Source organism: Choloepus didactylus, chromosome 2, assembly GCF_015220235.1.
Source record: "Choloepus didactylus isolate mChoDid1 chromosome 2, mChoDid1.pri, whole genome shotgun sequence".
Taxonomy (NCBI): domain Eukaryota; kingdom Metazoa; phylum Chordata; class Mammalia; order Pilosa; family Megalonychidae; genus Choloepus; species Choloepus didactylus.
In genome coordinates, this window is record NC_051308.1 from 19,299,195 (window position 1) to 19,308,475 (window position 9,281).

Genomic DNA, 9,281 nt, shown 5'->3' on the forward strand with positions numbered 1-9,281 from the left:
TGTGGTATGTATGTGTTACATAAGGATATTTGCATCCCCCAAAAGAGAAGAGACCTGCCCTCTCCCAAAGGGAAAGGAGGGGTTAATCTAGAAACTGTCAGTGTGTGGCAAACAAAACAAAAACCAAAAAAACAAAAAAAAAAAAAGAAAGAAAGAAGTAAAAGGAAACCACATTATCCATGAATGAAGGAAGAAGCAGGAGGAAGGTGGGTTTTTTTCTTTCTTTTTTAGAAACATGAGTAAGATCCTCAATATGTTTGAGATTATTTAGTAAATTCTTTGAAAAGGACCATGGGTGACTAACCAACAGATCACAGATGCAGAAAGGCCGTTCTTCCGATGGCTCTTCCCATCTCAACCCCAGGGATAGCAGCCTGGGCGGTGTGGGGGTCTTTGTTTAGTTAACCAACAACAATTCATAAAATTCCAGATCCCTGCGTGATAAGTCCGCTCTTCTGAATGTTATTAGAAAATCCTATTTCTAGTCTGTTATGAAACAGAGGTTTTGATGTGCTGCCAGGTTTATGTGGAACTCTGGAAACAAAACACTGAGAAGCCGAGGACCCGGTGGGTGTTACATAAAGCTTTCCTGGCGACTCAGGTTTATCACAGATTGTGAGGCTGCAGTGGGATAAAAAAAACAAAAATAACAAAACACAAACACAAAAAAATTAATGCAAAACACAAACCAACCCACCATCCCCATTTGCTCTAAGGTCAGCCCGCATACTTGGAGGAGTAGTTTTGACCCATAACCAGGGTCTCCAGGCGACTGCAGGTTCAGGCCATGCATATTTGGGCAGCAAAGAACTGAAAGGCACCTTGACACAAACTCGTTTTGCCTCTGAACCAACTGCTTATTGAAATTCACATAAACACATCTTCTTTCCCCTTCTTTGGGCTGCTCCCAGTTTCTCTGGCCACTGTGGGAGTAAAAGGAAGTAAGGTCACACCATCAAATCCCTGCCAAGTGAAATGCATCTAATGGCGCGACAGTGTGTCTGAAGTAAATGGATAAGAATCTCATTTCCAAACTCTTGGATCCAAAATTTTGCAGATTAGAATCAAATCATTTTTGGGGGATGGTTGCCAACTTTTGTGGGGTTTCTGAAAAGCATGTGTCCAGTCAATTGTTTTACGTTTCCGAGGGCTGGGGTGGGGGTAGAGGGGGTGACCTGGAAGGAGAAACCACTGCTAAATATCTTGTTGAAGCTGTAAATCAAGGCCAGCAGCCTATCATGATCTGCTCACACATGACAGCCCAAGCTGCAGAGCTACAGAGAGGAAGAGAAGAAGATTCTCCAGCTGTGAGGAGGAGTCTAACACATTGGGCTGGGTTGCGGTGGAAGATGGTTGAGATGAAATGTGAGGTTGAGAGAGGGAAGGCAGCTGGAGAGAAGAGGGTTGCTTGGAGGGCAGGCCCTGATAAACCCACCCAGTCTTGAATCCTCTCTGTAATTCCATTGCCCATTTCCCTTGACTACCAGTGAAAGGAGTACTGTTTGATTTGAAAAGGAAAAGAGTAGTTTTATAAAATCCTACAGCCCTGTGTCCAGTTGGTAGATCATATTTCCTTACATAAATCAGATTATCCCAAATTTATGAGGGCCCACACTCCCAGCCCCTCTTTGGCTGCAGATGGGCAGAGGGGAGAAAGGGCACAATGCTACTGATTTGCCCTAAAAAACAAACAAAAAAACAGAGATTCGAGTTGGTTCAGAAGAAAGTGGCCCTTGAGAAGTCCTCAGAAGTCTAGAAAATAATTTGCACCAAGGGGTCTCTTATAAGCTTCCATTAAAAGTGAAAAAAATAAATGGAGAGTGCTTTAAGAGAAGGCACCCGCCTGCCCAAGGAGGACAGTGGAGTCCAGCCAGAGTCCCTCATACCAGTAGATCTTATTACACCCATTTAATAAAAAGAAGAAGGGGGAACCCTCTGCAGAGATTTCACCCAAGGATTCCTGCTCCCCGCAGGTGGAAGGCGCCTGCCTGCAGACCTCCTATGCTGGCAAGCATCTGGTGGTGGAAAGCTGTCCACAGTCAGCATGGTCATAATGAGCCTATTTCAATTGAAATGAGATCAATACTATTCATTTTTTTCTTGCTGGCTCCCAAGTGATTCATGAATCCGAAAACTAGTTCATGAATCAGAGTGGGGTGGGGCGGTGGGGACTGGGGGCGGGGGCTGGGGAACATTTGTGCAGTCGGCAAACCTAGATTCCTTTCATGAACACAGCCATTAGTTGCATAATACTCTGCTGCCTGCTAGTTCAAACCAGTCTTTTAGGAAGCAGCTTTCAGCTTCTCCTTATTCAACTATTTTCCTTCTCAAACGGGAAAGAATGACACCGTGTAGAATTGTGTGTCTGTCCGTTTCCATGGGTATCTTTACGCCCTCTCTGTTTGTAGCTGTGGAAGCTTCCCCGGGTCTGAGGCATGCGTGTGTATGTGTGTGTGTGTCTGCCACAGTGCAAATGTGTGTCTGTGTCCGATGGTCTTTGTGTGCGTATTGCGTATGTGTGTGTGAGAAAGTGTGATGGGCCGCGGGCCCTTTAACGCTGAACGGGAGCCAAGCTGATTTCACAGCGGAGCTTCTTAAGGAAGCACATGATGAGGGCAGTTGGAAACCACAGCTCTGGGAGTGCTGATTACAGCCTACGAAGGAAAATGAGATTTTTATCTCACAGGAATTCAGTTATAAAAATAAAATACAGCGTCTGGCTTGATTCAGCTAAATGTACAAGCACTGGGGTGTTTTTAATTTAACAGAGAAGCCGGACAAGAAAAATGACCTAAAACATTGCGTTTAAAGAAAGTCAGAGGTGAAGGGGGTGGTTACAGGAAGGAAGGGGGAGTGTGTGTGTGTGTGTGTGTGTGTGTGTGTGTGCCTGTGTGTGTGTTTGTGTGTGTGTGAGAGAGAGAGAAATGGAAGAGAAAGGGAGGGAGGGAACAAGAGAGGTGGAGAGAGAGAAAAAAATCACCCTGCTGGCAAATGAATGCAGCAGAGATGATGTCATTGGAACAGTTGGAGGAAAGAGGAGAAAAACAACTCAGAGCTGTGCTAATCCTGTTTGCTACCCTGAAGGGAATGGAAGGCAGCCAAGGCAGGGAGTTCTGGGAAACCATATAAGGGTGCCAAACAAGCTTTGCCGCCAACATTAGGAACTGACATCTTTGTTCTTTGTAACTTGGCTGCCTGCCAGAGGCCTCATTTCAGCTCTGCGGCATGATTACACTGGACCGCTGCCAGCCCCGCTCTGAGAACTCCTTTTCTTCTCCCCGAGCTTTTTTTTTTTCCTCTTTCCTTTTGCCAAACATGCAGCAGTTACCATGGCAGTCGAAAGTAAAGTTAAAAAAAAAAAAACACAACAAAATAGAGGGGCACGCCTTTATCCAGATGTGCCACATGAAACATGAGCAGAGAGAAAAGGCAGTTAACCTATTAATCAGGCATTTTACTCAAAAAAACACTGAAGCACTAGCTGTCAGGCTAGGAGAGGTGACTCGAGGATACAAAAGGAGCACCCTCAGGAGAGATGGCCCTTTGCGCCCCAAGATGTTGACAGAGAAACAGGGGAAAGGGCTGGTTCCAAGGGCTTGTTTTCTTTGCTTTCTCAGTCTCTCTCTTTCTACTTCTCTCTCTCTCTCTCTTTTTTTTTCCCAAGGCATTGTGGAGTACGTAATGTGAAACGGAAAATGTCATGATTTCCACTGGGAATGTGTCCACAGTTTGGAAAAAGCGCCAGAAACCCGGGCCCGTGAAGCATTCAAAGGAGCAGGGGGTGGGAGGGGTGGAGGAGGAAGGAAAGGAGCGGGAGCGGGAAGATCTCAGTGTCCCCGATCACCAGGGTGAAGCCAGCCCAGCCAGCAAGGGCCGCCCCAGGCCATGGCGGAAAGGGCTCTGCTCGGTGCTGGGGCGCAGCCAAGAGATAACACCTGGGGTCCCAGGCTGTTTTGGACAGGCAGCAGCCGGCCAGGGTTCCGGGGCGCGGACAGGGGAGTGTACTTTAATTTCTAAGTGCAGCCGGAGCCTGCCTGGCAGAGCGAGCCCTTTCTCCGGAGGGGCGTGGCTCTTCTTCTTCCCCACTTGGAGGAGGACCAGTAGTTTCGCTTTTCGAGGGGATTCTGCGAGGAGTCCAGCGCCCGGCGATTTAGAGTTCAGTCTGCTATTTTTAATCGGGTTCGTTTTTCACCTGCCTGGAAAGTGGAACATCTCCTGGGAGGTGACAAGATGTGATCAAAGGCAAGTCTCCAGGCAGATAGTTGGCGAGTTTCCGAGGCAAAGGTTACTTAGAAGTGGAGGCTCCGTTGCCAACTTTCCCCCACTGCAAAATCAGACACTCCTCACCCTCGGGGTTCAGCAAGATTCTCGGAAAGGCCCCTTCTGATTCTAGAAGTTGTTGCAGCAAGGGCTGACTCGGCCGTTTCCTGGCCCCCTTCGTTGCAAGATGGAAGGGCCAGAGCAGGGGGCTGCTATAATAAGGCCTGTGGCGGCTTCCCAGTAAAACAAATTGGCTAATTGTTACCTTCAGATGGACCACAACCGGCCCCCTGAAGAGGGCCTCCCTTGCCTTTCTCCCCATACGTGTCGTCGCCTCCCGTTTCCAGGGTAGAAACGGAGGTGCCAAGAGGGAAACAGCTCAAGGTCATGGAGGAAAGTTGGCCAGAAGGGGATCAATCCCAGAGTGCCCCGCTCCCGTCTCCTAGCCCCGCCCACCCGTCCTCCCGCCCTTATCGCAAGCCAGGCCGCCTTTCTCGGGAGGTGTTCCCGCTGGGAGCTGCTTACTCACTAAGCTGAATCAAATAAGCCCCCCCCCTCCACCCCGGGGGTAGGGGTGATTGACACTATTTGGTGTTGTACCCCAGGCGGAACTCTGCTCTCTGTGAAAGGCCCGGTGTCCCCTGAGAGGGCAGTTACCCTGCATATCTCTGCCTCCACGGACCCCCATAGCACCATATTCCCCGACGCGTGCCACCGGTGCTGAGAAATGCCCGTGGAGAGCCGGTGTGAGGAGGTGAAGGGAGACTCAAGAACCAGCTCTCATCCAAACAGCCTCCACAGGCTGCTGTTCCTAGAGTGGCCCCTGGAAGGCTAGAAGGGGAGACACTTTTGCCTCAGGTTGGGGAAAAAGAGCAAGTAAAAAGTGCTACTAGGCAAAACTGATTCAAAGACAAACTTCAGTTTCTTGTGAATTAGGAAAGGAAAGGGAGGCCCGAGTTTGGGAGTGGAACCCCGAAGTTGTGTTGTCAATCTCTTTCTTTCGTTGGTGGCTCCAAACCTGGGACACATGGCTCTCCCACCTCAGAGACAAGAACTACCTCCTGGAATCTTCCAGAATAGCTGCCTGACGTGAGGGAGGGTTACTGAATTTGGAGCTAACGTTCTGCCCGGGACCTGGCTGAGCTGCATCCCCGTCCTCTGACCTGACTCAAATGAAGGAAATGCTGGCTGGTGAATTTCTAGAAGCAACAGGGTCACAGGGCATTGTTTCCATTTTGGCACAATGGAGATCTAGAGACACGATGCATTGGAGCCCATGAAACCCCACAGCCTCCTGTCCCCTGGATTCCACCTTGTCTCCCCAAGTATTGCCTGGACAACCAGCCCCTGGTGGGAATGTCTAGGCCTGACCTTCCCACCTCAATCAAGGGTAGAATGTGATTCCCTGGTCCTTGTTTTCAGAGCTTGTGTTCCCTACCACAGTCTGTAAGTGGAGAAGGGTGAGCAGGGGGAGGAGCAGCCTGTTTCTTCCAGGGGGTGGGAGAGAGGGGTGGGGGGAGGCCAGGGCAGCTCCTGTGCCCCCCTCCAGCATCGCTGAGTGTTAAGTGACCTGGCCCTCCACAGAGGTGAATTTAGTTCCCCAGGGGCTCCTCTTTCCTCAGGATCCACGAATTTGCTGGAGCATGTACCAAGTAGCGTAAAACCCATTACCCTCACTTACACCTCAGCATGGGCTTCCGGTTAGGTTTGTCAGGGAGATACAAAAGGAGAATCCTGGGGGATTTTTCTTTCCGAGAAACCAAGAGAAAGCAAAAAACAGATCTGTGCAGGGGCTGGGGTGTGTGTGTGTGTGTGTGTGTGTGTGTGTGTATGTGCAGTAAATGCATTTTCAGCAACAGAGAACTAAAGCACGAACAGTTTTTGCAAACAGGTTACCTGCTCAAGTTCTCCTGCAATCTTTCATTTCTGGCGCTGGTTTTTCCCCCTCATTAAGAAGCCCAATTTAATTTCTTGCTTCACCTGCATGGTAAAAATAATTACATACAGACATTAAGCCTGCACTAAAAATCAATGTACAGAGAGATTCTGCCTTTGCTTTTAGTCATCAGGAGGCTTCGCAGCCATAAATAGAAAGCATTTAAAATACTGCTCTTTGTAGACAGACAAATGAAATGCGGAGGCCGTCCCTAGCCTTGTAGCTTGAGAGGAGCCTTTGTGTCTTAGCAAAAGGAAAGCATCAGAAATTAAGATAAGGCTCCAACATTGATATCGTGGCGCTTATTTCCTTAAGTAAAGGATGCCTCTCACTGCTCATTAGTACCAGGGATCATCACCATAATAAAACTCTCTAACTTCAGATGTGAGGGCTTCCTAGATACTGCTCCTGCTTTAATGACACACAAGGATTCTTCTTCATTACTGAAGCCCACGCCTGAAACCAAGGAGGGGGCATGAAAAGAACCCTAGTGGGGCATTGCCGTCCCCAACTCCCAGGGTTCCTGTGAGCAGGGCCATGACTTCAGACAGCCCCCCTGCAATCCAGTAGCTACATGGGTTTTCATATGGGCCATATGAATGCGGAGGGAAAGTCTGTGATCATTTTCGTAAATATACGAATGTGTTTGGAGGGTTTGAAGACTGTTTCTAGCAGGGGTGATTTGAAACACTGTCATTTCGCAAGCTGTCTTTGAGGAGCTTTTAAAGAGTTTTGGGGGATTGCACTAAAGTTCCCTTGTTTGTGATACAGAAGACCTTCCATCTGCCTGGGGCAGGTGGTCACAAGGTGAATTAACAGATGCACACATAAGTGGATCCTTTGGTAGTCATCTTTACAATTGTATTACCTAGAGGCCTTAAAGGTTAGTCAATGGATTCTCTATTTTTATCTCTAGAGCTTGCTGCACCCTGGCAACAGGGCCTCCCCTGACAAAATGGAGAGAGGAAGAACTCCAACTCCTTTGATTCCAAGGCATCATGTCACACGATCCTTGCAACATCCTGCGAGGACAGAGGGACAGCTCTCATTGTCCCACTCTGCAAATGAGAGCTGGTCACTCAGATTGACTAGACAGGGCTCCAGAGCCGATGAGTGGCAGTGGTGGGCCTCGAACCTGGGTCTCTAGAGTGTTCTTGCAGAGCCCCTGCCTCTCACTTTCTTCCACAACCCTAGGGGGCAACCTCAGAGGTGGGCCAGCGTAAAGACTTGCAGGGGCCACCCAAAACTCTTCCAGCCCCTGGCTCCTTTCTACTGGAAATGCCAGTAGAAAAATCTTATGTGACCGCAAGCTGTAGAGTGATTTTAAATTGCTTCCTGGCCCTTTTATATTTACTCAAGAAAGCGTCTTTTAAAACCAGGAATGTTCTTTCTTGCCACCGAGTGCCTCCTGTTGCATAAATCTGTACCGATGTCACGGCACAGAGTTTTCTCCCACCTGTTTGTAATAAACCTGAGGACACAGCGCTACCTTAGGATTAGACCTGAAGCAAAAAAGTGATGTTTCCCTCACCTGCCTGCAGATGGGGTCAGGGGAGTTAGAGGCCCAGCTGCAGGGGTCACTAAGTGAGCCTCCCAGAGGTTTCGGGGCTGCTGGTTTGGCCCCAGGGCCTGGCTACTCTTCAGCCCAGGGCTGGTTTCTGCAGCCCCAGGATGAACGCAGACCCTGGTAACCTTGAGCCAATTGCTTTCTTCTCAATTGTCTCAATTTCCCCAATTGGGTAGATGACTATTCCCATCTCTAAAACATTTGATGATTCCACAATCAGGCAACAGATATGGGAAGATACGCTTCAGAAATTACCAACAACACATGGCGATACATGGCAATGCTGAACGAGCAGTGCAGACAGCAGATGCCATCAGCATTCAGAGAAGGAGAAACATGTATTAACTGTTGAAGAATATGTTGGTCTCTCTCAAAGTCTGCAGGACTTAGGGCTTATTTACCCATAAAACCTATGTATTTTGCAGAGATGCAATCAAGTGTTGCATAACTGCCTTGTTTTCTAACGTGCTGCCTCAATGACTCTTGCTTCCCAGCCAGTACATGGGTGCATTGGGGACCGGGGCTGCATCTTGGGCTTCCCCTGTATCCTGTCTGGAATCTGACAGGATGCAAAGCCTTGTTGGAAGTACCAAAAACTATATCCTCAATGACTGAACGTCGAGAGAAGGGATGTGACTCCAAAAGGCAAGTGGTCCAGCTGCAGTCTCAACTCAGGGGCGTCCCAAGAATGGGCTCCTATCTCAGGCTCCTTAGACAAATCAAACTTAGCCATGAAGATGGTGGAAATGCAGGTGGTCCCGAGCCACATGGACCTGAGCAGTTGTGATCCGAGGGCTCACCAGCCATTCGCCATCCCAGCAAGGAAAAGCCCTTGTAAGCAGACCAGAAAATGATCCATTCAGTCATGCCGCTTAGTCACAGCCTGAATCCTGAGCATTTAATTCTGCTAACTGTAGCATTTATTGCAGTGGTGTGCACATTTACATCATTTTATGTGCAATAATAGTGGAGAGGTTTTTTTTTTTAAGATAATGAAAAAAGTCTCTAATATTCAGCTGGAATATATCCTTGTGGCCAATGTAGACTTTTGGCCAAATAATACTGTACATAGTTAGGAAAAGGCAAACACGTATATTTATCTACATCTCCTCGTAACTGAATGAGATAACATACAACTGCAGGAAGTATCAAGCAAAAAGAATGAAAGCAGTCTATTCAGTGCCTGGCATACCCTCCCCCTGCCTGCCCTAGGAAAACCCCTAGAATGATTAGGATGGGGCAAGCTGTGAAATTTACAGCGTTTCTGCTGTCCCATGTATATCTAGAGCCCGGGCTCCTATTTCCAAAGCCATGTGTTTCCTTAGCGTCTGGGTCATCTGCTGGAGTTTAGATCAGGCAGGTGAAATTGCTCCAAAGAAAGTCACAGTTTGCCTTTGGCTGCAAGGATTTTGTTCAATTCACTCACATTTATTGAACTTTCCCTATGTGCAAAGCCACATGGAGGGGAATGCAACCTTGGGGAGGTTACAATTGAGAGAGGGTCAAGAAACGTGAAAG

The 9,281-nt window shown here is 48.2% G+C and overlaps 1 long non-coding RNA gene across 1 annotated transcript; it reads right to left on the reverse strand.

The window, feature by feature from the left end:
- Nucleotides 1-243: 243 nt before the first annotated feature.
- LOC119515226 lies at nt 244-4,655 on the reverse strand. The gene is made up of 3 exons (XR_005212994.1): nt 3,936-4,655; nt 731-923; nt 244-621 (listed from the first exon to the last, which is right to left on the reverse strand). It is a non-coding gene; the product is annotated as an uncharacterized LOC119515226 (long non-coding RNA).
- Nucleotides 4,656-9,281: the final 4,626 nt, after the last annotated feature.